This window comes from Notechis scutatus, chromosome 2, assembly GCF_049901735.1.
Source record: "Notechis scutatus isolate UNSWTSFEM ecotype Mainland chromosome 2, rNotScu1.2, whole genome shotgun sequence".
Classification (NCBI taxonomy): domain Eukaryota; kingdom Metazoa; phylum Chordata; class Lepidosauria; order Squamata; family Elapidae; genus Notechis; species Notechis scutatus.
Window position 1 is genome coordinate 136,983,580 of NC_142010.1, and position 25,312 is coordinate 137,008,891.

Consider the following 25,312-nt stretch of genomic DNA (forward strand, 5'->3'; position numbering starts at 1 on the left):
TGCTGACTAATGATGTGTTGACTCTTGATAGGAACTCAATTAGCATGGATTTCTCACCAAACGTTGTTTCAAAATACCTGTTTTACTACGAGTTCATTGTCAAAATTACTGGCACATACTCCAGGTATCCCAAAGCCTTGATGTTTCCTGTCTAAACCAACTTCCTGTCATTCATTAACCACAGACGTGGAACATTACTGTCGCTTCTTTCCTGAGCTCATCAGCTAAGCATTCTGGGGGAACATATTGGTCTCCTTCTCTTTGAGACCTTCCTGCCTGACAATGCATGACATGGATCTTAGAAACAGTATCTAAGCCCCACCTGCCCCTGGACAAAAATCACCCTTTAAAAAAAATAAGCACATAACTTTTATTCCTTCATAGAAAGTGGGCATAACTTGGGCAAATCAAGATACCATTTTTGGCATTGATGCAGGAATACTAATCAGACAGCAATTTCTTATTCAAGTACAGGACCCTGGCCAGCTTGCAATGTGACTCCAGCAACTGACAGCCAGTATCAAATACATGTAGATCTTTGCCACCTTTTATGACAAAAATGAAGTAAAATCAAGCTTCTACATTAGCCTCCTCTATAGACCTATACAATGGATGCTCCATTTTGAAGTCACCTCCTGCAGTAGGATATCTTTCTCTGCGAGGAAGGGAGAGAGAGAGAGAGAGAGAGAGAGAGAAAGGGGAGAGGGAGAGAAAGGGGAGAGGGAGGGGGAGGGAGGGGGAGGAGAGAGGATAGATGGAGGGAGGGAGAGAGAGAGAGAGAGAGAGAGAGAGAGAGAGAGAGAGAGAGAGAGAGAGAGAGAGAGAGAGAGAGAGAGAGAGAGAGAGATGAATGTGTCCAGGCTTTTTTTCCAATCACATCTATGAGTATGAAGTTGGAAGCAAGTTGGAAGCAACTGTGTAGTTTGCACACACTCTACTGCTTCTTTTCCAGAAGTGCTGATCAGCACTGTGGACAAAAAGAAGAACGGACAGATTTTGGATTATGCACAAATGTTCAAAAACCTACTTCTTATGGCAAGATTTGCCCAAGTATTGCACTAATCCACAATATTACTGGAATCAAGAATATCAAAGCAAGCCTCATGGCCCAACACCCGCCTCAGAACTAGATTCAAACTTTAACTTTAATGGACCATCATAGCAGCCCTCTAGGTCTATGACACCTAAGACTTCATTCACTGAATTAAAAAGAAAATTATCCAGTGTGAATCAAACTATTATGACTGTCTCCTATTAAAGTAACTATATCAATTTATGAAACTGTATTCACCAAAACCTAAATTCAAAATATTTGTAAGCAAAAATACCAGTGAGCTGGACGATGCATTATTTTCAAAGAATGTTAAATATCTGGGAAAAATGAAGGAAGGTGGGTCTAGGATACTCACCAGCTAGCATTAATATTTATATAATAAGATTATAATTTATGATAGAGAGGTCTTGAACACAAGATGACATCATGGATAGTACTTGGAAGTGTTCATTTGGCATTTTTGATAAGATTAATTGTGGGTGTTTTCTGAATGCTGTACTCTTTCACTGTTTAAGGTTAAGTAGCAGAAGTTGTTTATCATAAGCTTATTGATTATAGCAAATATGTTAGATAGGCAGAAGATTTCCCTCCCCCAAAAAAACCCTGGAACAGTAATAAATAATAATTTTAATAAATAATAAAAAGACAACTTTACTTGGAAGAGCTTACATCCTGTGATGATACCTGTAACACCACCAAACATCAACACCTGACTATCTCAGGTCCCTGGGAAGGACTCAGTAGATGGATAAAAATGCCACACCCAGTCTTAAACATCTGGATGACTGTACGACCAACCATAATAATAATAATTTATTAAATTGATATGTTGCTCCAACTGCCAGCAATTTGGAAAGTGGCATAAATATCAAAACTGACATGAAGAAGAACAGCATTAAAACACATTTATTTATTTAAATTTTATTTATCGCCCATCTCCCCTATAAAGTGACTCTTGGCAGCTTACAAGTTATAGAACAAGTAGAAAAATAATTAGAATATTAAAACGTTAAAACTATACAGATTAAGATTTCAAAAATATATTAAAACTATAGTAAACTATACTAAAAGTATACTATACTAAACATTAGCAGCGGGATGATGACTACTTTATAATGGAGGTACTACTGCTACCTCATATGTTCTATAACAAACTCCCGGCCTGCGGGCTGGATGCGTCACGCGCTGGCCACGCCCATAAGTGGGAGAAAAAGTCCTGATATGTCACATGATGCCACTGTGACACCCTAAGTTTGACACCCCTGTTCTATAACAAGGGTTGGGTGGTTATGATGTTATGATACAATAGGAAAGCATTAAACTTACAAATAACTACATTTGTCATTCTTTGATAGTGAAGATGTCAGGCCATTTCTAAGTACAGATTACCTCATAGTATAATTCAGAAATTCAGCAGTGCTCAGAGTACAAGAGAGTGCTGCTGCAGGCCGGGGAAGCCAAAAACGGGCCGCGCGGGGTGTGTGTGTGCATGCAGCCCCCTGTAGTCTGTTTTGGCCAGTAGAGGCACCGTGGGCTGGTCCTTTGATATTTCCAGGCCGGCCCTGTGGGCCAGATATAAGCATCCCGTGGCTCGGATCTGGCCTGCGGGCCTTGAGTTTGACACCCCTGGATTATGTGAATCAGCTCTGACTAGCATATATGCAGAATTCTGTGTCTGCAATAATTTCAGACAGACATTTTGCAGAAATTTCAGGCATCTAACTGCTGAAGTCTATCTAAACATTCTGAGAAAGTTATGATCCGGTCCCTAAAGTCCTCCTAAAACGTCACACTAAGTTCCTTCCCACCAGCATCTGGGAGCTCTTCCAGTTTGACCACCTCTCTTACAATCAAGGAGAAAAACCAACAGTGGCTAGGCCAAGAATCCTTGTTATTATTTTTTTTAAAAAGCTCCATGAAGAAAAGAAAAAAGAGTGTGGGCTGGTCCAGAGGGAAAAAACAACACCAAAACAGAACAGCAGATGGTTACTTTTTTCAGTCTGCGTTTTAAAAATGGGGAAGGGAAGGGAGAATTGGGTATTCCTGTTAAGCAATGACAGAAATTGCATTGTTATGAAAACCATGTTGCTGGAGAGGTAACAAAAAGACATGAGGTGATCAGCTGACATTCTAGGATAGGAAGTTGTTTTTTAAGGAAGAAATTGCTTGCAGATATTTTTAGCTGTCCAGACTTCCTAAATCAGGGGTCGCCAACCTTTTGGACCTCAGGGACCACCAAACTCATAAATTTAGATCCCAGGAACCACTAACCGGTTCTGTGGGCGTGGCCTAATTTGTGGGTGTGGCATGGTGGTCATGTGACTGGCTGGGCATGGCTTGTTTGTAAATATTATAAATATTTATATAAATATTGAATTTTTTATTAAAAAAGAGCAACTTTTACCCAAAATCAGGCAAAGCAGGCAGGCAGATTGAGTTGCTCACAGAATCACAGATTCAGAGATCTATCTGCCATTGGCTAGCTCAGTCTGTCACATAAAATTTGCTAGCAAGCAAACTCACAAAATTAACTGACAACACACCATGCATGTAAATATTGAATTTTTTATAAAAAAAGAGCAACTTTTACCCCAAATCAGGCAAAGCAGGCAGATTGAATCATTCAGTGATCTATCTATCTGCCATCGGCTAGTTATGATTGAATCTTGTCTCTATACCAGGGGTCAAACTCGACTTCACTGAGGGCCACATACACATACACACACACACACACATTACATACATATATATATGTGTGTGTGTGTCTATATATATATATATATACATACATACATACATGTATGGCATTCAGCTTTGTTTGGGTATTTTCCCACGTCATTGTAGTTGTGCTTTTAAAGTTGTAGCAACGTTTCGGCAGAATCTCATCTGCCATCATCAGGCTTCTGTATTTCTCATAGGTTTTGATCTGGCTGTTTATTTCCTCCCTGTAGAGGTTTGATATTTGTTTTCTTAAGTTTTCGCGGGTACTTACATGTATGGCATTCAGCTTTGTTCGGGTATTTTCCCACGTCATTGTAGTTGTGCTTTTAAAGTTGTAGCAACGTTTCGGCAGAATCTCATCTGCCATCATCAGGCTTCTGTATTGTGTTCGTCGACGACACTGCTTGCACTGGCACGAAGCTGAAAGCACCAGCCTGAGGATGGCGAGTGGGACCTTGCCAAAACGTCGCCAAGATACTCTTAATCTTACACGGGAAAAGACCCGAACACACCTAGACCTACATACCTGTACCTGTGAAAATCTACGAATATAAATATAAATATAAATATAAATTTTCATAGATTTTCACAGGTACAGATATGCAGATCTAGGTGCGTTCGGGTCTTTTCCCGTGTAAAATTAAGAGTATCTTGGCGACATTTCTGCGAGGTCCTACTCGCCATCCTCAGGCTGGTGCTTTTGGCTTCGTGCCAGTGCAAGCAGTGTGTGATTGGAGCTGCCGTCTCTCTATAAAAACTGGTGTGGGGGAGGCTGGTGTGCTGGGCTGGTTGGCTGCACTGCTGCCTCTTGATTGTTTGATGGAGTTGATGTTGGTATAATGGGCTGTGTGATGGCCTTGTGAGTTTTGTTGTGGAGATATCCTAGATCTTGTACTGTAATCTCCTGGGTCGTTTGTGTTTTGATCTCTTTTCCATTAGCCTCCTGTGTTGTAACAGCTTGGGTAATGGGTTGTGTGATGACCTTGTGAGTTTTATTGCTGTGGTATTCTTGATCTTGTGCTGTGATTTCCTGGGTCGTTTGCTGTGTTGCAACTTCTTGAGTTTTCAGAACTCAGAGCGAATGGCATAAAAATAAAAGTTATGAAATGATTTGGAATGATTTGGAATGAAACCAAAAAGAAGACTGCATGGGAATTACAGTGAGATGTCAAAATATGGAACCATCCCAAGAGCTACTTTGCTTGAGAAAAAGAAGTGATGAAACTGAAATCACATGTTGTGAGTATGCTGAAAAATGATATAGCAGGCTTAGATAATATAAATGGTGAATATTAAAATACAGGGATATATTTTGCCCACAGAATGGCTGAGCAACTGGTTTAACATGTGAGTGAAGCCTGCACTTGTATCTGCTGATTGAAAGAATGCCATTACCATTCTTCTGTTTAAAGGGGAAGGTAGCAAGAGTGATTGCAAAAACTTCAAAGTAATAAGTTTGTTAAGCAGGAAAGTGCTTGGCAAAAATTCTGATTGAAATGGAACCAATGGTATTTGAAAAGTACAGTGCAGGTGTGCAGATCAGAGTTTTGATCTTTAAAGCAAACCCGAGAAATAGGTGGTGGATGTGAGAAAGTAAGGTGTTATTGTATGTTTGATCTTTTTTAAAAAAAGCATGTGATAATGGCTAACAGGCTGAAATTAAAGAATGGTTTGAGTGAATATGGAGTCAAAGGCAGGCGATGAATCCAGTGAATGCACATAATGGACATCATGAGTGAGAATGGAGTACTTAGCAAATGGTTTAACATTGAGCAGGAAATAAGACCAAGATTTCTGATGTCCCTTTGGCTGTTTAATGTATTTATGGATAAATATATAAGGAATGCTTGGGGTAACATTAGAGTGTGTTGTTGGCTGAGGGGAGGAATGTGAGTGTAGCTGTACATGCTGGCAATGTTGTGTTGTTGGCTAAAAACCTGAATGATTTGCAGGGTTGCTTGCATGGGGTAACAAAAAAATATGGATCTGAAAATGTATCAAAGACCAAGGGACAAAGAAAATTTGAATGAACAATTGTAACTTGCATTTTAAATGCTGAAAAACTAGAGCAAGTAGATCATGATAGAGAAATTTTAGGATGTGCAAATGCTAGTAGAAAGATAGAAGGTAATATATGATATATTGTGAGGAATGAGCATTTGCTGAAATAAGTGAAAATATTATGTATAAGGTTGTGTTTCTACTCACTTTGTTATATGAGTGTTGGGGATGTCTGCAGAAACATAAAACATAAAAACAAGTAAAATACAGTGTGACTAGTGTATTTAAGAAGTATGTGTAGTAAAACCATCAGGTCAAGAATGAATGGCTGACAAATGAATATGGAATGAGTTGAAAAGTGAACAACAATGAGCATGAAAAAGGAATTTGATTTATTCAAGTAAAGAGAATGAGTTAGGGACAAAGTGCAAAACAATATATGAAAAAAGAATGGGTTGAGAGGAAGAGGAAGGTTCAGAAAGTCATGATTGCATGGAGTGAACAACATACTGGGAAAAAAAGAAGTGGGAACAGAAGGCAATCTATAAACGAACATATAGAAGTGGAGAAACTATGGATGGCTTGCAAGAATAGAAAAGCATAGAAAGGTATTATGAATGGAACTGGTACCAACTAGTTTCAGCTAGGTGGCCTTTTCTCTTTCTTATTTCATGCCTTTAATTTATTTGTCTTGCCATTAGCTACTCTTTTTCTGCACTTAGCATAATGTTGCTTATCCCCAAAAGGAACTTGTCTTTGTCCAATACTCTATTTTTATCTATGCAACAAGTCTCTATGTGTGAATACGTGCTTGCAAAGAATTCAAAGATGTTATTCTACACAACTGAGTGGTGTAATCCAGAAATAGATTTAGCATCATCAATTGTTTCTGTATACTCAGCATAAGAAACAAAAGCTAGGCAGAAACTAAATTAGAATGAAGCAAGAACATCTACATTTATAGCGTTACAGCCAAATCCTGTTTGAGTACTAATATAAGAATATTCTTTTTAAATTTCAAGAAGCTTCCTCATCCTAATATTCTATACAGCAATTCTAAGCAAAGAGGAATTAGCAGTTGAAAATGTTATATAATTCACTTAACTTCTACTTCGTTCTATCCAAACATTTCAAAATGGCTTAAACTTTTAACAAATTTTCATTAAAAAACATATACTCTCCCTTGAATGAACTCTTAACAATTTTATAATTTTCCTGACAACAAGATCTTAGTGGTTTGCCTTTGCTTTCTTTCTGGATGTTTTTTTAAACTTCCCAAACTAGTCTTGAATTAGTCCGCCATACAAGGACAAACAAGAGCCAGCTTGGTCTAGTGGTTAACACACCAAGCTATAAATTGGGAGGCGATGGGTTCTAGTCCCATCTTAGGCATGAAAATTGACTGGAGATTTTGATCCAGTCACTCTCTCTCTCAACCCAATTCACCTCATAGGATTGTTGTGGGGAAAACAGGGAGATGAAGGAGTATGAGATTTGTTTGCCGCCTTAAGCCATTTATAAAAATAAAAATAAAGGAAACAAACAAACAAATAAACCAAGATACAAGCCTGTTTAGTTTTTCTGGGAGTCACACAAGATAATCTAGAATTAGAAACCTAAGCTAAAAAATATAAAATAGGAAAATTCAAAGGATCGGAATTTCCTTAATAGTACTCTGACTATATTTAGGGATGCTTAGCTGAAAACGAAGACTGAAATACAAAGCAACAGGGTAAGAAATTGTGGAACTCAGTCCTTTCTAAAATGGAAAAGGAAGTAAGCTCTTAAGAGATATTGACTCTTTGGAAATTAAATGGTCTTCTCCCTGTTCTTGTTCCAACCTTTACTTGGATAGCATTTGTTCATTTATTCATAAGTTATACAGCCCGTCCTTTCATCTGCCATAACTGTAGGCAGATCCCAGCAGCAGTGATAAGAGTATACAAACTAGTAAAAAAAACAAAACCCAACATCCCTCCCACTCCCCCAAATTCTTGTCATAAATGGCATCTATGAAATACAGCCTGTAGAGTTCATACACACCAAAATAGGTTCTTCAGCTTGGTAGCCATTACTTGTAGTTAATTAGAGATACAAGTAAAGAGCTGTAGTGGCTCAATGGTAAGAATGAAGTATTGCAGACTAATTCTGCTAACTGCCGTGAGTGCAATCCTGACTGGCTCAAGGTTAACTTAGCCTTCCATCCTTCCGAGATCGGTAAAATGATTATTGTGGGCAATATGCTGACTCTGTAAACCACTTATAGAGGAATGTAAAGCACCGTGAAGCAATACATAACTCTAAGTCCTAGTGCTAATGAGAACTCCCATCATTCCCAGTTAAAATATCCAAAAGAAAGACTTGCACAAGAACAATAAATAACAATAAGTAACAATAAATATCCAAAACATAAGAGTTAGTATAAACCAGTTTATTTTTTTTATTTGGCAACTTTAAAAGTGCTATGGAATGCTGCCTGGGAAATTGAAGTTGAAGTCCACACATCTTAAAGTAGCCAAGTTTGAAAAACACTGTATAAACTATAGGACATCCATGAAGTATAACTCACGGGGGGGGCACCCGCCGTGAGCTTTTCGGGTGAAAGCTCACCGAAGCCGCATCAAAAAAGGGCGCCCCGGCACCCCAGCTGATGCCTACCGGCCCCGCTCAGGTGGGGACCTGCAGGACACAGGTTTAGAGAAAAAGAAGGGGGGAATCCATCTGTAGCATTCACATAAGGAAAGCCTGGGAGCAGAGATGGATTTTCAACATGTGAGTAAAGCATACAGGAGTAGCTGTTTCAGAAAGTGACTAGAGAATGCCCATATGGAGGGCAAGGATGAATATTATAGGAGCCAGACAGACAATTTAATCATCACAACTAGCTTCCTTGCTTTAAACACAGCTGCGCCTTGGGGAAAATGGATCAAGCCCTCATAAAACATTTCCTTCCCATCTGTATGACTCCAAGCTATTAGCAAACGTGCTCCTAGCCTCTTATTTCCTAAGCTGAAAACCCATTATAATTTATAAAGTAGCCACAACTTTTCCTGCTAATACAATCATCTGAACAAGATTCGGGAGAATCAAGCAAGATGTGAATATATTTATAAATATAAATATATATTTAAAGCCTCATGGCTTGGGACCAGGTTATCTGAGGGACCATGTCTTGCTGGTCACATCCACCCGACCAACTAGAGCAGGGAGGCAAGGAATGTTGCAAGTCCCGTCCCCTAAGGCAATACATCTGGTGGGATCCAGAAGAATGGCCTTCTCCTTGGTGGCTCCCTCCCTCTGGAACATCATCCCTCCAGAAATTAGACTGTCCCCCATTCTTGACACTTTTTTGAGAGGCCCTGAAGGCCATGGTTCTGCCAGTGGGCCTGAGGAACCGAGCGGGATTGAGCCCATTAAATGGCCGATATGAGTGTGTGTTGTCACCAGGGATGGGTGGGATATTATTGTATTTATTATTTTAATTTATTTTATATTGTGTTTTATTTCCTGTAAGCCACCCTGAGTCACTGTGAGCAAGCAGGCAGCAATATAAATTTTCCAAATAAATAAATATGGACATGGTTGCTTCATCTTTGATCATAGGTTGAACAAGACACCAGTCCCTTTCACGGGAGTTCAAATTATTAGTAGCAATATCAAATGATAACCTCCACTCCTTTCATTATTCCTATTCCTATTCCAGAAAGAAATCTGTGTAAGTGCTGGTTTTGCAAGTTTCTGAACAAAAATGTGACCTTATTTTGAGAGCCCAGCAGTTTGAATGCTTGTTCATTTTCTCATTCTAGACACTTTGAGGTTATTTTTCCAGCAATAAAGACCAGAAAGTGGAGAAATGAAGAAAAAAGTAGATTTCTCTGTACATGGAATACACACATCCTTGCAATTTTATTCAAATGGTATACAGAAAACAAGAAATCATGCTTAAATGGGGGAGGGGGAAAGCCCCTTCTGCATCATTGGTTTTACACATATGTTCTTAGCAAGCATACAAATTTCATCTCAAGCACCCCTCTCCTCTCCACGTGCTACTTGGCTGGAACCCGAGATCTGTAACTTCACTTCCAAAAGGCCCAGACAATGAAAAAGCCTGTTAACTGAAGCCAGCTGGGCTCAGTGTCCCCACCACCCGCCTGTCTAGTTTGTTTACCTCCCATTTTGCCTCATTTTAGCTTTTCCTGAATCAGATCAGATTTCAAGAAGCTAAAATTACACACCGTTTCCCCCCCTTTTTTATTCCTCCAGTCCCTCACATAAATGTGTAAACAGACGTACACAGGCACACCTACAGACACGCAAAGTTGAAGAGGATACAGGCTGGAATTAATTCCCTTTTCTGTCCTCATTCCAAGAAAAAGGAATATTTAATCTTGCCTTCCAGAACAGGCAGGCCCATGAAGCAATGCCTAGCTAACATTTCCAATGTCTGTCAAGCCCCTCTCTGCAACCACTGCTGCTTTGGTTAGAAGCAGAATGGCTTTAAGCATTTCCCACTTGGACTTCATCATGGTTCGTACATTTCCTGGCCACCTGTTTTTAGTGCCATGTCCATGTGATGGGCCCATATCTCATCCCCAGCCCATAGGTGGGCCATCTTCAAGAGGTCCATAGCTGTGCTAGAGTAAAATAAAGTAGTCCTTGACTTACGACCACAGTTGAGCCCAAAATGTCCATTGCTAAGCAAGACAGTTGTTAAGTGAGTTTTGCCCCATTTTAGGATCTTTCTTGTCACAGTTGTTAAGTGAATCACTGCAGTTTTTAAGTTAGTAACAAAGCTGTCAAATGAATCTGGCTTCCCCATTGATGTTGTTTGTCGAAAGATTGCAAAAGGCTACCCCAGGACCCTGCAGTTTTGATCATATGACCATGGGGGGGGCTGTGTGAAAAACAGTTGTAAGTCATTTTTTTCTGTGCCGGCGTAACTTTGAACAGTTAAACAAAAGTTTGTAAGTTAAGGAGTACCTCTAGTGTTTTCCTCTTTAAGCTATCACAGTCCAAATGCAGCCGCAAAGCGTACTTTGCCTTGCCACCCTTAAGACTGGAGGTGAAGTTCGGGAACCAGTAGTGACCAAAATTAGAGAAATGTCAATGGGTTTTCCCAGACTGAAAAGAAGAGACCCTCACCCACTCTGGTCCTTGGCCAACCTTGTCAGCTATCAGTCTTCTGTTGTCTCTTTATAAAACTGGATACAACAACACAGAAAAAGTAAACTACTTGCTGGAGCTTGAAATAGAAAAATGACAAAATCATGGCAACGAAAGAGCATAACAGACTGCAATAGTGTTAACTCTTGACATTAGAGGGCCCACCCTGCTCCCCCACATTATCTCCTCAACTAAGCATAGTGGAATCTGGAAGCTGGCTTATATCATGAAAGGAAGGGAAGGGAAATCCCAGAGAAATGTATTGCTTGTGACTCAGTTCCCTTTGTGACTGCAATGACTAACTTTATTCAATCTGGATGAAGACAGAACCGGGTATAAGAAGAGCACAGAAGTCGATGCCTTGCAACTTGATGCAACAGGGATTACAGGATGTTCCCAGCTGGCAGCCAACATGGATTGGCACCAAGGCCAGAGGAATTAACCAATTACTTTGCTTATTAACAGTCACTAGGAGGAATATGTATGAGGACTACACTATTTGGTGATGACTCAAAACAGAAGGACAGGCAAGAACAGGAATAGGGTAATAACATGTCACTCTGGTGCAGTTATGTGCATCCAACATTGGATGGATATCTTTCACCATCATTTAATCATGATGTTAGAAACTGATGGCGTCTTAAAAGATTCAAGTTTTATGTTACTAATTAATAGTTTTAACTGCACCGGCTTCCACCCTGGGAACTGGGTTTGATAAAGCTAGGGTACAATCAAGTTCTTACGTTAATATACAGCAATTCCCTTCTGTAGCTATCTCTTTGCATCGCGATGGATTAGGGAGGAAACATGGACCAAAGCATTTAAACTGTGCATGCTTATTTTGGAGTTCTTCCTTCTCAATAGGTTAATTGTTTATCCCTTCCACAGAACATACCGTGGAAGAGATTCAAGCCAAACCCTCTTGCTCTTTGCTGATAATGTAATTGCCCATCCATACAAAATGGGGAGAAATAACTTGTTTGTGCAAGTTAATTCATTTATAAAATGGCTCATAATTAAGAAGGAAGGAAGGAAGTCAGAAAAAAAGGAAAAGGGAGAGAAAACCCAATATAAGGGGAAAAAAGAACAATTTTGAAGTGTGAAATTATTGATTTAGGCAACCAAAATATACAGGTAGTCCTCAACTTATGACCATAATTGAGCCCGAAATTTCTGTTGCTGAATGAGACATTTGTTAAGTGAATTTTGCCCCATTTTACGACCTTTCTTGCCACAGCTAAATGAATCACTGCAGTTAGCAACATGTTGTTAAGTGAATCTGGCTTTCCCATTGACTTTGCTTGTCAGGAGGTCACAAAAGAGGATCACATGACCCCAGTACACTGCAACCGTTATAAATATCAGCCAGTTGCCAAGTGTCTGAATTTTGACCATGTGACCTTGAGGCGGCTACAATGGTTGTCAGTCTCAAAAACTGTCGTAACTCACTTTTTCCGAAGTCGTCGTAACTTTGAATGCTCACTAAATGAACGGTTGTTAAGACAAGGCCTACCCGTATTTCATTACACTCTGTGAAAAATGTGGCATGAAACCAAATAGTCTCTACCCTCTGGCTGCAGTTTTATCTGAAAATTCTTTTGAGGAGCATCTGTTCAGGCACTTAAGAAGTTCTCCCTCATACCAGCAACTTGCCCAAATCAGAGTAATGTTGTCTGACTGTTGACCCCAACCACGTGGTGGAAGCCACATGAGAAATATGGCTCTTCAGCAGATCATGCAGAAATGTCTGGGAAATGCTGTGAGGAGTGGTCACTGGCTCACCCTTGGCCAATCTCTTTCTCAGGTATCTGAATGACAGCTGTATACACTACAAGCAGGCCCATCTGCTATGTAAAAGACAGCCTCCCAGGAGAAAGCCAACAGTCAAATGCAGGACTCACACCTTCCTGTGCTCTGCAGTCATATGCCCATCACTGCTTCGACCCCCACTGGTAGTCATAAAGCTGGCCCAGCCAGCAGGTTTGTGCCAGTCACCAGATGCAAAACCAATAGTAATGTTGCTCCTTTTTCAGCCTAATAAAAGAAGTAGCCGCTACATCTGAATTCATGATCCCTTTTGGTAGCATAGTGGGGGGGGAAAAAAGATGGAGGCGGTAGTGAGAGAATGCAAAATTAAGCTAGGCTTCATCTATGCTTGCTCCTGAAGTTTTTCTTAAGCAGGGTTCAACTGTAAAACACACAGGGGTTAGAGGAGGGGTGGGAAGCAAAACAAGGAGAAAAGAATGCTAAAAGCATTTTCTTCACCAATAAAAACGCTCTTATATCTGGGGACAGGAGGAATACTTCAGGATCATGCAGTATAGCTTCTAAACTAGATATGAAGAATATAAATTTTATCTTCTTAGCATTTTCCTGCAAACACAGTCCCTCCTCCCCTTTTTGGGGGGTTATGCCAGGAATTAATTAACCAGTTTCACCCAAGACTAACATCAGGGCTGAGAGTGCGCGACTGCTCTAAAGTCCCTCAGACATCTTTCGTGCTTAACATGGGACTAGAACTTACAGTCTCCTGGTTTCTAGCCTGATGCCTTAACTACCTGAACTAAATCAGACCATGAGGAAATAAGTATTTACAGAATTCTTTGTATCTTCATGTCGGTGTTGACTCGCAGGAACTATATGGACTAGTACAAACGAAGGCGAATAAACATGAATAATGCTGCAGGATTCAATCTGGTTCGGTCACTGGGTCATGTCACACTCTGATAGAGAAGTTTCCCAAGGATGGGCTCCAGCACAAGTCCAAAAGCTCGGAAGACTAAACTTCTGGTCCCGGTGACCGAACCAGATTGGATCCCACTACATGGACTGCAGTCCCTGCAGTTTTCTAGACAGGATTTTGGGATGTGCCTGCTTCCTAGAGCTGAGAGAAAGGGAGTGGCCCAAAGTCATCAAGTTCATGCCTAAGGCAGGACTAAAATACAGCATTTCCTCCATGTTGGAAACATGATACCTATAAGTACACCCTAAACTAATGCAGCTTCCTTGTTAGGTGGTACGCATCAATGTTAGACTACCTGGCACCTTTCAGATATATTGTAAGTCCCATAATTTGTGGCCGTAACAAGTGAGATTCATGGGACAGCACCACGATGGGGAAAGAGGTAAACTGGACTTGATTTATGAATTGAGCTGAGTTCAGTGTATTATCTCTTCGAATCCTTTCTACACTACAGGAGATTCTAAGGGATATTCTGAGCTGCAGAACATTCCTCTTTTAATTGCCCAACATTTTCTAATTCTACACTGTGAGGAAAAATCCGTGACAGAAGGAAAGCAGTCTTTCAGTTTCACAGGGCCCCAAAAGCTAATCATACAGGGGGGGGAAAGGAAAAGGTGGGGAAAAACATTCTTTTAACATTCTCAATTCCATGTAACCTGTTTCTGTCTCCAGCAGGGCAGGAATCTGCAGTTAAATATAGATCATTTCTAATTGAAAGCCCTGCCTTGGACAATGGCTACTTTCTGTCCTACATATAGAACTAGTCTTTTTATTTTCGTAACAAGTCAGGCCACAAATTACTGTGTCGGTAGAAACTGCAAAGCGCAAGCTAGGCCAGGTCTCTTTGCTCTTCCCTCCTCCAGTGAATGGGACACACATGGCCAAGATGCTTTGGGGCAAGGAGAAAGAAAGAGACAATGGAGTACTTAGACAAAGCCAAAGACTTTAAATAAAAAAAAAAAAAGTCTTCTATAGCAACATTTAGCACATTACCACACAATGGCAAAATAAGTTTTCCTTCCCTGGATGCCACTAAAAACAATCTTTCCTCTTCCTAACATTTTTTTTAAATAGCACAAAATGATTATTCTCCTTTTTTTAGGCTGATGTAGTAAGGAGCAAAACAGGATCTTAACATTTTCAGTGAGAGGTTACCAGGGTGGTGCTAAACCAGAGTTTGAATCAAGGAAACATCAGCAAAAGATCCACACAAACACAACAGAGGGAGGAAGTCTCTCTTGCTTAGGCAGGAACCCAACACAAACAGGAAACCTCTTACAGCCCTTCCTGGCCGGGAGGGTCCAGTGATCAACCCAGATTGGCAGGGCCATAAGAAATCTTTCACTATGAAGATTTGGTTCCAAGCTGCAATGTGGACACATAAACACGTGAAATAGCAGCATGCAGAATTAAAGGTTCAAGTTCAGGATTGCCAAATAGAGAAGTACACGAATTCTAACTTTTGACCAAGGATTTAGTGGCCTTTGGGGATGAAAGATGAGGGGTTCTTTAAAATGCAGTTGACCAAACTTGCTGTGTGAGTGGTCCCCCTCTTGAAGGCGCTCCAGAACTTATTCCTCAACGTTGTGTCGTAACATTTTGGGGTTGTGATGAATGGTGGGGCATGGCATTGTGCCTCAGTTCAATTGTGAGGAAAGAGAAGGAATAGTCTGCAAGCTATGATTTTCTCTAACCTGATTCTGTCCAGATATAGACATTCAAGACCTCCCAGCTAGCACTACTCTACCAACAGGAATGGGTTTGGGGCACTGGTTGCATCAGATCAGTATCTGAGGACTGTAAAGGCAATCACAACAGAAAGTGGAATGGAAGACCTCAATGGGCCTGATATGATGTCCCGAAGTAAATGATAGGGACCAGGATTTCAGCTAAGGGAACCACCAATCAGAAAGTTGCATACTAAACTCACACGGGAAGCAGGGCTGCACGGACTCATTCCAGGTGCACTGGGGAAGGAGCAAGATATAAAACGGTCTTCTGCATAATAGGGGAACATAGCAAAACACTGTGTGGGTGTGGGTTTGATTAGACATATTTATTGAATAATGCAATTTTTGTTGGGAAAAAAACATGTGAAATTTTAACATGGTGATGTGTGTGCACCACTAATTGTATACATGTGGAACATATTCTCCAAAATTCTGAAGGTTGCTATATGCACACTGTTGAGTACTCCTTATAATGAGTGAAATATTTCCAGTGGTATTGTTGCATGTTCGTTTTATCATTTATTGTTGGAAGAAGGATTTTCAGAATTCAGCTCTAAAAATGGGTTCTATGAATGTCCAGGGATCAGTTTCAATACTTGTAATTATCAGAAGATACCCATTGAAAATAGTGATAAATAATGTTTTAATTCCACAAGCTTAGATTGTGACATAACCCTGGTTTTTAAAAAGTGGGCAAGTCTTTTAGGGGCAAAACTGGGCTTTCCACAGCTTCATCAGTGGCAACTTAATTTGGAAGCTGATTTTAAAACTTTTTTATTTACCAAAGCCTAATTTTTGGCAATTTACTCAGTATTAAGAGCTTATTATTTGGAGTATGATGTCCAAATGCTTGTCTGATGCTATTTCTGCTTTTGAAGTTCCACACTTAAAGAATTTGGAAGGAATTAATTGAGGCCAAAGCCAACAATTCATTTTTATCGGATGAAGGAAGTTGATAAAATCAATTATTTATGCAATCTTTGGAGCAAGTTTGAATGTTTTGTTCCTGTAAATCAGTGGAAGTTTTCTTAAATTTGATTTTATTATTTTGATCTTAAAATAAAGTTAAACCAATAGGAACAAAAATGAGGTATGCTCCACATCTTACAGAATATTTGGATATTTCAAAAGCCAATTAGACAGTTACACCAAGTGGATGGATGGGGAGAAGAAAAGTGTGGGGGGGGGGATTATATTCAAAAGTTCAAAATATCCGCCTTCAAAAATCTGAAAACATTTTCTTCCATATTTGACAATAACCAAGGATGCACTGTTTGAATGGCTTCCATACAGCTACCCTATCTTAAGTTTTTATATAAAACAAGCTATCTTATATCTTGTACTTGTAAATCCCAGCAAGTTAGTATACTGGCAGTAGTATTAGGATTGAGAGTTTATTCCCCATTAAAATATTTGCATTAGAAAAGTTGAACATTGCGGTTTGTAAGAATTAGACCCACTGATCAAACAGTTGCTTAATTAACATACCATATTCATATTATGATAGCTGAAGGAGGAAAAGGTCTTTGCATACTCTCTTTTTCTCCTATTTTTTTTTATTCCAAAAGACACTGCTTCAGGCATTTTCAAGTTTCCCTCTCCTTGAGGGCTGGAAAATTTGCACTGAACCTGAAAACTGAGAATTGCAGAGCCATATGCTATCAGTACAGCCAATACCGAATCACTGAACTCACTCCTTAAATTTTACACTTTATGAAACTGGCCTACTGGCTGGTACTTTGTGCAGCTTCTCTGCAGGCTTAGCTGAGTTGAGAAAAAAGGAAAAAATAAAAGCAAGAAGGATAAAGGTGGCAGATGTGGCAACATGCTGGTGTAAAGACAGCAGCAAAACTGTGGGGCGGTTGCTCTTAGACCCCCAATTCCTGTGGGGTCAAAGAGAATTAATTTAAACTGCAGGAGGAAAGATTTAGTTTAAAAATGTCAGCAGAAATTTTCCAACCATAATAATAGTCAAGCAATGGAACAAATTACCAGGGGAACTTGTGGAGTCCCTGTGATGGGAAGCTCTGGAAAATAAGTCACACTGGCTTCTGTCTGGAACGGCTTAATTGTAATTCATGCTGGTCAGAGCAAATGATTGGGAGGGATGGTTTCGATTCATCTATTTATTTATATAAAGATTTATTTGTCATATTCTACAAAGTTTTCAAGGCACACTAAATTAACAATTTGAGAAACCTAAAAAAAACCAACTATTATCACAGTCCAAAAACAACCAGCACATTGGAAAAATGTATATATATATTTTTAAAAAATTATCTTGTTAAGAACAAATATTAATTTGTTGTCATGGCATATAAAAACATGGAACCCCCTCCCTGGCAATGTCTTAAAAATATGGGCATGTTTGGAGGCATCTGTCTAATGCTTATTTTGTCAAGCTGTCACAATGCAAGCGCTGCTCCTTTTGTATGCGTGTGCAATATTATGAAGCATGTACAAAAAGAGTGGAATTTGCTGTGCAACAGTGCAACCAGCTTTTAGTCATTTACTCCCTGTTTACTCCCTCCATGCCTTGGTGCTGCTTCATGTCCTGAGAGAAATAAGACCAGCAACCAAATTTCCTGCAATGCAATGGCTGAAAGAAGCATAGAAGGGAGGAAGTCTTCCACCAAATATGAAAGACTTCTTTAGTGCATTAAATCAGGGCAGGACAAACTAGCCTTCCAGAAATTGCTGAACTACAATTCCCAGAAGTCTGGACTACCTAGCCAATGACAAAGGATGCTGGAAAGTTGTAGTTTAGTAACTCCAGAAGAAAAGTACATTTTTCCAAGGTATGTTTTAAGGTAAGCAGGAACACTTTCATACACAGGTTAGAAACCTATTTTGATCTATAGGGAAAAAATAGATGTATATATTTCAAATGCAGGACTTGTTGCAACTCCTAAACTGCAGCTTTACACTAAAGTACATTGCAGTAATTAAAAGTGCTTCTAGCTGAGGGCTTTATTGTACTTTGTTGTCCTGCTGGAATTTCACAAAAAGGTGATTTTGTTTATTCCATTTTTTAAAAATCTTACCGTAATTTGTATTTGAATGTTGCGAGCTGGAGTAATATAGGTCAAGAAACACCTAGTTGAAGTCCATACTCAGCCAACGAAGTCCATTAGTCACTCACAGCATTGTTGATATGGGGGAAAGCAGGAAGAGGAACTCTATGTACATCATCTCAAAAAAAATTTGAATTTATTAAATAGGAAAATATAAACCAGGTGCACAATGGTTTAAGAACCATCCAATCTAGACACACCTAGGTACTTTTTGACTAAAGTCAAAAAGCAACTAAAAGATAGATGGCTGAGACAAGAACATAATCAGAAATATTCAAACCCTAAAAGTATGTTATGAAAAAGATGTGATGCTCAAAAGAACGACCTTCAAAATGTTATCAGACAGTACAGGTAGTTCTCAGCTTATAACAATCCATTTAGTGACCATATAAAGTTACAATGGCACTGAAAAAAATTGACTTATGACTTGTTTACAAAAAAAAAATGACTTATGACTGTTTTTTATACTTCCAACCTTTGTAGCATCCCCATGATCATGAAATCAAAATTCAGCTGCTTGGCAACTGGTTCATACTAATGAACATTGCTATGTCCCAAGGTCATGTGATAACCTTTTGCAACCTTTTGACAAGCATCAATGGAGAAGCCAGATTCACTTAACAACCGTGTTACTAACTTATTCACTGTGGTGATTCACTTAACAAGGAAAGGAAAGTTGCAAAATGGGGCAAAACTCACTTAACAAATGTCTCATTTAGTGACAGAAATTTTAGGCTCAATTGGGGTCGTAAGTGAAGGACTACCTGTATGAACAAGGGATAAATGTTTGGCTTCAATTCTTCCTTGGAGCAGATAGAAACCTGAGATCAGCTTGTCCACAGTTCCAGTCCAAAACTTAAGCCATTAATTGATTCAGCAGGCATTCTTTGCTTTTAAGACAGCCCAGATTATAAAATTCTATTATTTTGCATCAGAGGTGTCCAACAGAATTACAACACTCTGCATCACGGAGCAGGAGTATTTTTGTGTTGCAGTGTACAGCAAGTAAATTAAAAGTTATCTAGCACAAAGTCATTTGCAGGCAGTCCTTAACTTATGACCGCCGTTGGGACCAGAACTTCCATTGCTAAATGATGCAGTCATTAAGTGAGTCATCATATGACCATACCCAATTTTACTTTCTTTACTATAGTTGTTAAGTGAATTGCATGGTCGTTAAGTGAATCCAGCCTTCCCCACCACTGACTTTGCTCATCAAAAGCCAGCTGGGAAGGTCACAAATGAAGATTACGTGATCCTGGAACATTGCAACTGTTATAAAGGCATGGCAGTTGCCAAGCACCCAAATTGTGATCAAGTGACAATGGGGACACTCACTGCAATGTAAGTCACTTTTTCAGAGCCATTGTTATCTTCAAATGCACATAACTTCGAATGCCTCCTGTACAAGCAATCTTCGATTTACATTTGATAGCGGTCAATGGGCATGTACTGTATTTAATGAGCAGTGGTTAGAATGCAGTACTGCGGGCCACTTCTGCTGACTACCGGTTGACTGCACTTTGGCAGTTCAAATCTCACCAGGCTCAAGGTTGACTCAGCCTTCCATCCTTCCATGGTTGGTAAAATGAGGACCCAGTTTGGAGGCAATATGCTGCCTCTGTAGACCACTTAGAGAAGGCTGTGAAGCACTATAAGGTGGTATATAAGTCTAAGTGCTATTGCTATTGCTACAATGGGATCCCATGATCACCACATTTACAACCTTCATGGGGAGCTTCTGATAAACAAAGCCAATGGGAGACGCCGGATTTGCTTAACTTTATTCATTTTTGTTTAGCATTTGGCATCTATAGTGGTCATGCAATCATGGTTTTGCAACATTTGTTGACTGACTAGGGCAAAGGAGCAGGGGTGGGATTTTACCTGGTCAGATCAGTTCTATAGAACCGGTTGTTATGATTCTGCACAATTCGGAGAACAGGCAAATCGTGCCAATGGTGGCCCCTCCCCTCTCCTCCCCGCCCACTCACTCCTTACCTGGCATGTGCCATCCAACTTGCCTGCCTTGTGCCTTTGCCTAATTTTTGGTAAGCTGCTATTTTTCCTTTTTTCTTCCCCCCAACCACCAGCTGTTCTGACTATCAGCTGTGCCGGGAGATTTAGATTAGCTAGAAAGCAGGAAATCATTGGATTTCTTGCTTGCTAGCGAATCTAAAAGCAGGGCTGAGCCTTCCTTAGGACTGAAGCTTCTATTTTTCAGTGCAGACTCAGGTAGCAGATTGCAGGAGGATAGATCTCTGAGTGAATCTGTGATTCTGTGAGGAACTCAATCTGCCTGTTTGCTTTGCCTGATTTTGGGTAAAAGTTACTCTTTTTTTATAAAAAAATTCAATATTTACATATTTACAGTATTTACATACAAGCCATGCCCACCCAGTCACATGACCACCAAGCCACACCCACAAATTAGCCCATGCCCACAGAACCGGTTGTTAAGAAATTTGAATCCCACCCCTGTAAAGGAGGCCATAAAATTGGGTGGAACTCACTTAACAACCGCATCACTTAACAATGAAAATTCTAGCCCCAATTGCAGTAATAAATTGAGGATTACCTGTAGTGAGTCTCAAGGTGAAGGGTGGATTTAAATCTTATTCAGCACTTTAATCTCTATATCATATTGGCTTGCTAATGAATATATGTGCTGCTTAATTTTCATTACATCAAAAGACTATCAAGAGTAATTACAAGGCCTAGCCCCATAAACTGGACCTAACAACACACACACACACACACACATTTTACTTTGAAACAAAGAAGCTGTGAGCATCATCTAAACCAGGGGTGTCCAACCTTGGCAACTTTAAGACTTGTGGACTTCAACTCCCAGAATTCCTCAGCCAGCTTTGCTGGCTGAGGAATTCTGGGAGTTGAAGTCCACAAGTCTTAAAGTTGCCAAGGTTGGACACCCCTGATCTAAACTCAGGCATGAAATACAAAAGTTGGTTGTAATTTTCTGCTCCCCAAATATGATCTTGTTTCTTTGTGCATTTTTTTCAGAAAGCAATCAGCACCCCCTACTTCACTGTTAGGGGTTCAACACTACTGGTAATCCTATTCCTTGCCTGCAAAAAAAAAAAAAATCTCACCAGTTTCGGCCAAATTTATGAAGACTCTCAAAAGTGCTTTACACATACATACTGCAACTTCATTCAGCTTACATCTGACATAATGTGAGAAGGGATTTTGGAATTATGCATATGATGCTCATATATATATATGGTGCTGTTCCAGCGTGAAGGTAAACTTATTCATTTATTTTAAATGTATAAGGCTGCTTAACTCCATGACAGCTGAGAGCCTTACAACAATTAAAACAATACAGAAATCATAGCACAAAAATAATAGAGTCACATCCAGAAAAGAAAAAATTCAACTTCATTAAATAACCCTATAAGAGGCTTGCTTCCCACTTTAACCCCAGGCCTGGTGAGAAAACCATGTTTTTTGCAACCCTTAAACAAGATCAGATAAGAGCCATATGGTTCTCTAGGATATCCTCTTCCAAAGGACAGATGCAATGGAGAAGAGAAGACCCCTTTCCTGAATCCCAACAGGTGTGATGAAGGTGCATAGAAGTTCAGTTCTTAGTTTTCCCCTCTTCTCTTTCTTTTTTTAAGCTACATCATTTACCAGTTTAAGTACTGCCCTGCTCCACATCACTGGCTGCCTTAGATATAGCAAGGAACAACTTTTCTTGTCTCCTGTAATCTGTGTTTTATAGAGGCAAACTAAGGATTTTTATGCTCTAATCCATAGAATAGTACAAAGATGGTGATATGCAAATATATATCACCAAAAATCTGTTACACTCCTGTGGGACTGTGATAAATTTCTGAAAATCAAACACTGCCTTAGAATGACTTTGACTGGTTTCTACAGGCTAGTACTGGGTCTGCTTGGAGTGAAGCAACTTTCCAGAGTCTTTATTCCTTCGTCCCACCACAAAATGCACCAAGAAGATGGACATTAATAACCATATAATGTATTTTGGTTGCTCCCCATTTGGACACACACATTTAAAATGGATGCATTCTCTCCAGGAAGGACTTCTAACAGGACATTTTGAAAGTTTAAAAAGCAGCATTCTTATACCCAGTTGGAGAAAATAGCACTAGACAATGATCTAACCAGTATCTGCATTCCTAAATTTCCTTCTACATTCTTGACCGATTGACCTCATCTATTCTTGTTAATAAACTAGCGTTGAGTAGGCTTTGTGTGTATTATTTGTTACTCCACTGAATAAAAATTTATGCTAATATTATTCTTCATCATTTCCCCTCACCCATCCTCTCTACCACCAATGATTTTGGCAAATATAAAATTCATTGTTTCTGTTTTGCAATGCAGTGCATCAATTCTTTCTGCAATGATATAAAGTTACTGGTTAATTTTAGTAGCAACTGATAAATGAGGATGAACAAGAGCAAATCACAGGTTCTGAAATTGAGCCAATATGCGTGTGATGAATGATCATCAACACTGCTAAAGAAAAAAAAAAGAATTATCATAATATTCTTGCTAAATCATTTTCTTTCTTTCTAGTCTTCCCATCCTGGGGTAATGTATGGACTGAAGATAGGAATGTTCTCTGAATTTGTAGACAGCATATTAACCTTGTATTTAAATATCAGCCCAAAGCTCAGTTGAAGGCTGAAATGTTAGTCTTTCCAATGTACTGAGCATCAAAAAGAAATATCAGAATGGGAAAGCTTCTTCTTCCATATTTAGCAAAAAATAAAATTGTAAAATCACATATTTTGATCTTTCTCTGCCAACTTCCAAAAAGCTATCTGGATTTTTGTAGACAAGTGTTTTTTATGTGTATACTTATAAAGCCTATATATTTGTAGTCTGGCACTTTTTCCTTGATGGAAAACAATGAAAAATATGGGATTCTCTGCATGTGCTATACAATAAGACTGGGACTATGAAAGTTTAATGGACTCCCAGAATGGCAACACATCACCAGCAGTTTAAGAATCTAATTAACTAAACATGTTTGCTATTTAATGTGGGAATAGCCTTTAAAATACGTACCAGAGACATCATAGACACAACAATGAGATTTCACTTTAGGCTCCATTCTCTTTTGCTTTCTATAGTAATATGTCTATTCCATTCCAGTTCAGTCCAATAGATACTAGATGCCGGACAGAATTCACAATCCCAAGAATCTGAGCTTTGGCTTTTGAAGAAGCAAGCTTCTATCCCTCAATGTCACAAAATTAAACTGAAATCTAAAAATCTGAAGAGGAAGCTAAGCAAGATTTCCCATGACCAGGTTAAACTTCAGTGACATTCATAATTCTTTATTCCTGTTTTGGTAGAGGCAAATAAACTGTTAAAAGTAAGCAAATCTTAAAACACGACATGGCTTTTTCTGGTAATAGATGTAGATATTTATACTTTTATGAACACTGCAGGTTTTTAAGAAGAGATTAGACAACCATTTGTCTGAAATGGTATAGGGTTTCCAGCCTGAGCAGGGGGCGGGGCTAGAAGACTTCCAAGGTCCCTTCCAACTCTGTTGTTCTATATCCTGTAGTCACAGTGACAATGCTAAATTGAGAAATAGTATTTGAAGAGTGGAATACAATATATATTGCCATATTGTGAACGGAACATGATATATTAGTTAACAGTCAACTACAGTGTGGTTGAGCCCCCAAGTCTTATTTATGCATTTAATTTTTTAAAAATGTATTGTTGTTAGGGATTGCCACCATGCTTTCTGGCAGGAAATTTATAGTCTTAAAAAGCGGAATGCATAACAAGCAGAAAGTCAACAGATAAAGCATTTTTTATTACCACACCTCTGAACTAAGGAAATATGTGCTGAATTCTGCCTGTTTGCTGAAGTTACAGAAGACTTGCTAGAGAGAATTTCCGCTCTTAGAAAGCAGAGGAGATCAAACTGATGGAAGATGGGAATCAGGAATTCGTTCTTGGCTCCCCTAGTTTTAAATCCCAGCACTGGGATAAAAAACAGCAATCTGGCAATTATTAGAGGGCAAAGCTTGACAGGGTTTTTACATTTTTTATTTTGTAGATGGGTCTCTCTCGCCTTCCCATACAAGTATTTCCAGAGCGGCTAACAATTAAAACACAAAATAATACCGGCTGGATAAAAACCAGAATGTATCCAAAAAAGAACAAGCAACAATTAGGCAATTCAGCTTTCCCAAACCAAGCTTCTCCCTCTCTGTCCATCCCACATCATAGTTCGAAACATGCTCTTCAAAGATCCAAATACACTTTGCAACAGAAAGTATCAAAGTACTGGAAGTCTCGATGTGGTGGTAGCTGCCATCTAATTATTCCTCAATCACTATTTTCATGGTGTTAATTACACCTTTGTGACATGCTGGTAGCAGATTTGAGACATTTAATGATGGGACATCCAGAGGACCTCCATTTGTAAAAGCTACACCAACTCACTTAATGTCTTCCCCAGCTTGCTCTCCCTTCACTGGCATTCTCTCAATATTCCCATATATCCTTCCATACAAGCTTGCCCTTTCTCACTGCTATGAGCATCAGTGCAGCAGCCATTTTGCCAGCCCCAAGGCAGGAAGGAGAGAGATTGTAATACAGGAGTTGCTAAGCAACCATGACGGCAATTCTCTCCAATATCCTCCAGGCCAAGTATCCAAATGATTAGGGCAGAGATCCACATTTTCCTCTGGAGTCCGATCCAGAAGGCTCCTCCTTTCCTCAGAGCTGAGGATAAGAGCGCCTGGCTGCCTGCCTCATTCCCCAGCTCCCTATCTAACAACCACTTCCATTTTCCATGAAA

General features: G+C 39.5%; 1 protein-coding gene and 1 long non-coding RNA gene across 4 annotated transcripts in view; one reads left to right on the top strand and one right to left on the bottom strand.

The window, feature by feature from the left end:
* FMNL3 (formin like 3) overlaps positions 1 to 25,312 on the bottom strand; it is a 93,559-nt gene that overhangs the window by 59,642 nt on the left and 8,605 nt on the right. The gene's annotated exons all lie outside the window — the stretch shown is intronic.
* LOC148132268 (uncharacterized) lies at positions 21,511 to 22,726 on the top strand. The gene is made up of 2 exons (XR_015747788.1): positions 21,511 to 21,751; positions 22,393 to 22,726. It is a non-coding gene; the product is annotated as an uncharacterized LOC148132268 (long non-coding RNA).